Source organism: Mya arenaria, chromosome 7 (genome assembly GCF_026914265.1).
Source record: "Mya arenaria isolate MELC-2E11 chromosome 7, ASM2691426v1".
NCBI lineage: Eukaryota > Metazoa > Mollusca > Bivalvia > Myida > Myidae > Mya > Mya arenaria.
In genome coordinates this window covers 20,643,705-20,651,390 of record NC_069128.1, presented here as the reverse complement: position 1 = coordinate 20,651,390, position 7,686 = coordinate 20,643,705, and positions in this window count along the sequence as shown.

The window sequence follows — 7,686 nt, the reverse complement described above, 5'->3', positions numbered from 1 at the left end:
TTGCTATGTTATTGCAATATGTTTTATTCATTGCAATATTTATGTAAAACATTAATTATTATGTTGACTTAAGTTTGTAGATAAGAACTAATGGTATAGGTGATGTGAGAATGATCTCATAAGTCTTTAAAACCCCTTTTGGTATTGCGAGTTCTTTGCTCCAGTCTTGTTCAGTTTAGCTTTTGAAGATTTTCAAAGTAACTGCAAAAGAAGTCCAGCTGTCTAGAAAGACTATGTCAAACCCTGACCAGATATAATTTCTTGTCTTTTCAAATTACCAACTTGGCAATGGTTTTATCATAACATAGGATATTGGTTTTAAAGAACGTGTTAGTGTTTTTGTATGTGGAATGAAATATCATAAGTGGCACTAAATTGAACATAATTTATAGTTCTCATTGATATTACACATAGCCCCAAGTACATGTTGATCTAAGATTTAAGGCTTGGATGGAGTCAGGGCAAGAAAAATGCATGTTAATACATTGTACTTTCCAACGCAAGAACTGTTTGTTTATTCAAGTAAATAAAGCAATTCCCACACCAAGGAACTGCAGTATTGCATAACCAGCTTAATTGACATTATGAGTTGGAGTTCAAATTGCTGCAATTAAATGCACATCTAGTTTTCAGAATTATTCAAACTCTGATTTAGCAACCTTAATATAGTTATATGAACTACTTTTGCGAAATGAAACTTTTTTAGATTTACAAGGACGGGTGAAAAGTATTTGCCAAATGTACTGCAACACCTGATACCTGTTGCCTAGGAATCCAACAAATTTTTGACACTCCAAATGTGACAGTAATATTCAATTTGGAGTACCTGAAAAGAAAGCTTCTTGATTCTACATTCAACATCTTCTTTCTGTATGACATATTGGACCAGGAGAATCATGACCCTACAACCTTTTGCATCTATTGAGATAGGGAGCTATCAGGACAGTGACAGAGGACAATACAAGAATGGCCAACTGCTGCATTTATTGAGTTATCGAATGCATACAAATTAAGACGGAGAAAATAATTCTTAATTTTTCCAAACTACTTCCTTAAGCATCTTATACATTTATGTAGTTGTCTTTTACAATGATTGTTCAAAGTTACAATGGCCCTGTGGGATAAAGATGCTCCGTTCACGGGGTAACAGGTTTTGTACATAATAGGGTTATAGGTACTGCGTACTGCGTTTTGATCCAGGAAGTTGTATTCGACTCAAGTAGATTTTTGCAGATTCGGATTTCACAAGGCACAAGCCGAGTAAAATCAAAATCTACAAAAAACTACCAGAATCAAATATGACATTCCGCCATATCCGGATCAAAACGCAATACTAATAACACTTTTATTTTATACATTACTGATTAGATCACTTAGAAGCCACATCTTTGCATAAGAAATTTCATTTTAAGGATGCACTCATTGGTTTAATGACGTCAATTTAATATTGCGCAACATACTTGTTATGACGGGACGTCACAAGAGTGGTATATGGCTGTATTGCACTGGAGCGGAATATGGGTTAAAGTATTTTGTGATATGTATTGCATGTGGATTGATGATGGGTATAAAATAAAAATTAAAATTATGTTTGGTATTCCATTCTCACTAGCAGTGTGATGAACTGCTGACACCATGTTATGAAATTTGATGGTCAAAGTAATTAAAAGACATTTCAATATTTCATACTTTAAAAACGATAATTATTCATCTCATCTTAGTCTACTTAACTTGCTTTGCTATGTACAAAAGTCTGCAGCAGTAATATGAATAGCATTAGACAGAAGGCAGTGCATTATATTTATCAACAGCACTAAGTTATCATGGTAACATGTTATATGAATTGAATACCAAGCACAAATTAAGAGGGAGAAAATAATTCTTCACTTTTTAAATAAAAACTACTTCCTAATAGCATTGTGTATGCCGTCTGACATAGGTGTGCAATGTAGATGTCTTTTACAAAAAAATGTTCAAAGTATGGCCCTGTGGTTTAAAGCTCCTCTGAAAAAGAGGTGACAGGTTTTCTATATAGTATATAATTACATCATTGAAAATCTTCTCTGAAACTGCAAATAACAGTCCTTTGATATAAAAGGATTTGACCAAATTAAAGAAGTATGTGTGCCAACCACGTAAATTAATTTGTACAAATCTTATTTAACAACTTTGAGAAATTCAAAAGAACTATGACTTTATCTGATTTAACGCTTTAGCCCCCCACCCCACCCCCTCACCATACATACACTTAACTAGATTTTTCAAATTTCCTTTGCAGTTTGCAAGCAGTTTTAGTCTAAAGATTAAGCTAGCCCATTAAACACACAGTGGCTTGATGACAAAGGCTCATTAAAGTCACAATAAATAATTTCAACTAGCCAAAATTATATTTTATACATACTTGAACATGTATATCACCAAAATAATACATTGCCATAAACATAAAATGAGATTTGACAAAATTCAAAAAAACCTTATACTGTAATATGGCAATGTATTATTTTGATGATATACATGCTCAAGTATGTATACAATATAATTTTGGCCAGTTAAAATTATTTATTGTGATTTAAAGGAGCCTTTGTCATCAAGCCACTGTGATTAAACAGTGACCCCTTGTAATGTGAGCCGTTTTTTTCAATGCTTAGAACATGGTTGTCAACATTCCCCTGAATGAAGCCCTAGTCCATCAGGGCTTTCAGCACTTTGATTTTACACGTGGTGATTTTAAATATCAGCGTGGCCGGAGGCCGGATGAATTACCCTATGGGCAGAGAGAGAGTAATATTGGACTGTCAGTGTTACAAACATAATGATATCATTTAACATACAAGTACATGAATATTCATTAAAACGAAAAAAAACTATGCCAGCTGCACTCTCACAGATTTTAAACGTTATGACAACTTCTTTAATTTTTGTCTTTGAACGAGCCAATTTTTGCGAGAATCCATGTAAACTAGTCAAATTAGACTGCTGACAAAAATTAGATCGCATATTAATATATATTATTTATATATTTAAGTTCAAAAATTGATGTTTTATGCATTTTCTTTAAACCGTTAGAAACGGAAAATCAGTTCCGTATTTGAGACTGTAGTTGCAGTCCATTTAGCCAACTACTGTGATATGATAATAATCTTTGAGCTCTCTCAACCATTAGAATATTTGCATCAATGGAAATACTTTCAGTTTACTCGAGCAGGGAGTCTGAATGACATGTCTTTGTTAATGAATACAATATGGCCATAGCTTAATCTGTAGGACAGGCAGAATTACTCTAACTACTGGTGGCGCCAGTACGCTGGGTTACTTGAACTTTCAGTGTTGTTCAGAATATATATTGGCAGAATTTTCTGTTAACAGTTGCAGATACTGAGTGTGATGTTGTTCTGTACGCAGACGACACCCTGATCTCGATTCACAGACAGACACCTCTTGTCGGTTGCTCAGGCAATTAAAGCGAAAATGTTTACTTTTCATAATATATTCATAGAGGACTTAACAAAAACTTCCTACTGTAACCATTATCAGAACTGATTATTTTAATTTCATATTGAAATCCTTATCAAAACTCAACACTTTAAACTACCTATTTCAAGCCATTATCAGAACTGAACATCTTAAACTATATATTCAAACCGTTATCAGAACTGAAAATTAAAAAAAAATCCTATTTTAACCATTATAAGAATTTCTCATTTTAAACTTCCTATTCAAACATTTATCAAAACTTTTTTAATCAACCTATTTAAACCATTATCAAAACTGAGCATTTTAAGCTTTCCAAGCGTTTCCCAAACATTTTAAACCTTAATTGTTATCTGGTCCAGGAGAGCTGTGGACAAGCCAAGAAGACCGACATTGTTTGCGGTATACAGCTATAAAGGTGGGCCTTTGTGTAGGATGGTCACTGGGTCAACACTCTGTACTGGTACTGCGAAACTCTGAAACAAGCATCTCAAAATGAAAGGATGATAACACACACAAAATCCAAAGCCATCTTATTCCATATCAAAGTATTATTTTAATGCCAAATTGAAAGCTCTCAATAGTGATTTCAGAATAAATCATGAACTTGATCATCCCTGAAATTACCAACACTAACAATGTTTTAAAAAGGTGAAGGTGAGAAATAATCAATGAAGGACATGAATTTTTTACCTTTGAACTGGAGACAAACAAACATAAGGGTCATCAGCCAGATTCTGGTTGACATGACCAACCCGCGTACCAAGTATGATGCTCCTGGGTCCAAGTATGAAGGTCCTGCTTCCATTTGCCTTCTTAAGTTATAGAGTGGAAAGAAGTGTGACTTACTGACTTGTGACCAAAAAATTGTTTTTTCACCTGAAGGTCACTGTGACCTTGACCTACTGACCTCAAATCAATAGGGTCATCTTCTAATCAAGAGTAACTAGCAAACCAAGTATGAAATTCCTAGGCTCAAGCGGGGCTCACCTTGACCTTTAACCAACTGATCTCAAAATCAATAGGTGTCATCTAATAATCATGACAAATCTGCATACCAAGTATGAAGTTCCTCGGCATAAGTGTTCTTAAGATATTGAGTGGGAAGGAAGTTTGACCTACTGATGCCTGGATTGACTGACGAACAGGGCAACAACTGTATGTATCCCCCATAGGCATAAAATATGTTGGTTTAGGGTAACATCTCCGAAACTACAAGTTAGATTAGGTAGGATTTTTTTAATAGGCAGGATTTTTTTAATATGTATTTAATGTCAAGATCAGTTTCTTGCAAATAGCGCTTTTTTTTGCAAATGTCACTCACATTATATATGTACTTAATGTCCAGATCAGTTTCTTGCAAATAGCGCTTTTCTTGCAAATGTCACTCACATTATATATGTACTTAATGTCAAGATCATCATGCGCAGTTTTTTGCAAATGTCACTCATATATTATTGCTGTTGTTATGGAGCTTCATTCTGTCAAAAAATAATGTCAGTTTATGTTTTGAATGGTATTTTTGATAATTTCTCAAGGGTCAATGTTTTTTTAGAAGAGGATTTTCTTCTAAACAATTAGCAAATGTAGCAATATAGTGCCATTTATGAATATGTCTATTGGTTTATTGAATAAAAGGTTTGAAAACATGTTAGAAAAGGGATCATTCCCTGCCAAACCACGCAATTTCCCAATCAAAATGCCCTGCCACCATTTCCGTAAATATGGAAAAAAGTCAGCAGCTTTTATAAAGAAGAGACGGTTTATCCAAAACAAACAATTTTTTTTAAGCCTTAAAAGTAAACGGGACCTGCCACAGGAAATAAAGGACTGTGATGGACAGATAACCATTAACTGTCACAGGAAATAAAGGACTGTGATGGACAGATAACCATTAACTGTCACCGGAAATGAAGGACTGTGATGGACAGATAACCATTAACTGTCACCGAAAATGAAGGACTGTGATGGACAGATAACCATTAACTGTCACCGGAAATGAAGGACTGTGATGGACAGTTATTCATTAACTTTCACAAGAAATGAAGGACTGTGATGGACAGATAACCATTAACTGTCACAGGAAATGAAGAACTGTGATGGACAGATAACCATTAACTGTCACAGGAAATGAAGGACTGTGATGGACAGATAACCATTAACTGTCACAGGAAATGAACGAATGTATAGGACAGATAACCATTAACTTTCACAGGAAATGAAGGACTGTGATGGACAGATAACCATTAACTGTCACCGGAAATGAATGACTTTATAGGACAGATAACCATTAACTGTCACCGGAAAGAAAGGACTGTATAGGACAGATAACCATTAACTGCCACAGGAAATAAAGGACTGTGATGGACAGATAACCATTAACTGTCACCGGAAATAAATAAACTGTGATGGACAGGTAACCATTAACTGTCACAGGAAATGAAGGACTGTGGTGGACAGAATTAATGACTGTATAGGACAGATAACCATTAACTGTCACTGAAAATGAAGGACTGTGATGGACAGATAACCATTTACTGCCACAGGAAATAAAGGACTGTATAGGACAGATAACCATTAACAGTCACCGGAAATAAAGGACTGTATAGGACAGATAACCATTAACTTTCACAGGAAATGAAGGACTGTATAGGACAAATAACCATTAACTGTCACCATAAATAAAGGACAGTATAGGACAGATAACAATTAACTGTCACCATAAATAAAGGACTGTGATGGACAGATTACCATTAACTGCCACAGGAAATAAAGGACTGTGATGGACAGATAACCATTAACTGTCACCGGAAATGAAGGACTGTGATGGACAGATAACCATTAACTGTCACCGAACATGAAGGACTGTGATGGACAGATAACCATTAACTGTCACCGGAAATGAAGGACTGTGATGGACAGTTATCCATTAACTTTCACAAGAAATGAAGGACTGTGATGGACAGATAACCATTAACTGTCACAGGAAATGAAGAACTGTGATGGACAGATAACCATTAACTGTCACAGGAAATGAAGGACTGTGATGGACAGATAACCATTAACTGTCACAGGAAATGAAGGAATGTATAGGACAGATAACCATTAACTTTAACAGGAAATGAAGGACTGTGATGGACAGATAACCATTAACTGTCACCGGAAATGAATGACTTTATAGGACAGATAACCATTAACTGTCACCGGAAAGAAAGGACTGTATAGGACAGATAACCATTAACTGCCACAGGAAATAAAGGACTGTGATGGACAGATAACCATTAACTGTCACCGGAAATAAATAAACTGTGATGGACAGGTAACCATTAACTGTCACAGGAAATGAAGGACTGTGGTGGACAGAATTAATGACTGTATAGGACAGATAACCATTAACTGTCACTGAAAATGAAGGACTGTGATGGACAGATAACCATTTACTGCCACAGGAAATAAAGGACAGTATAGGACAGATAACCATTAACAGTCACCGGAAATAAAGGACTGTATAGGACAGATAACCATTAACTTTCACAGGAAATGAAAGACTGTATAGGACAAATAACCATTAACTGTCACCATAAATAAAGGACAGTATAGGACAGATAACCATTAACTGTCACCATAAATAAAGGACTGTGATGGACAGATTACCATTAACTGCCACAGGAAATAAAGGACTGTGATGGACAGATAACCATTAACTGTCATCTTAAATAAAGGACTGTATAGGACAGATAACCATAAACTGTCACAGGAAATGAAGGACTGTGATGGACAGATAACCATTAACTGTCACCGGAAATTAAAGGACTGTATACAAAATGTAGGACAGATAACCATTAACTGTCACCAGAAATAAAGGACTGTATAGGACAGATAACCATTAACTGTCATCGGAAAAAAAGGACAGTAAAGGATAGATAACCATTAACTGTCAACGGAAATGAAGGACTGTATAGGACAGATAACCATTAACTGTCACAGGAAATGAAGGACTGTGATGGACAGATAACCATTAACTGTCACAGGAAATGAAAGACTGTATTATATAAGGACAGATAACCATTAACTGTCACCATAAATAAAGGACAGTATAGGACAGATAACCATTAACTGTCACCATAAATAAAGGACTGTGATGGACAGATTACCATAAACTGCCACAGGAAATAAAGGACTGTGATGGACAGATAACCATTAACTGTCACCTTA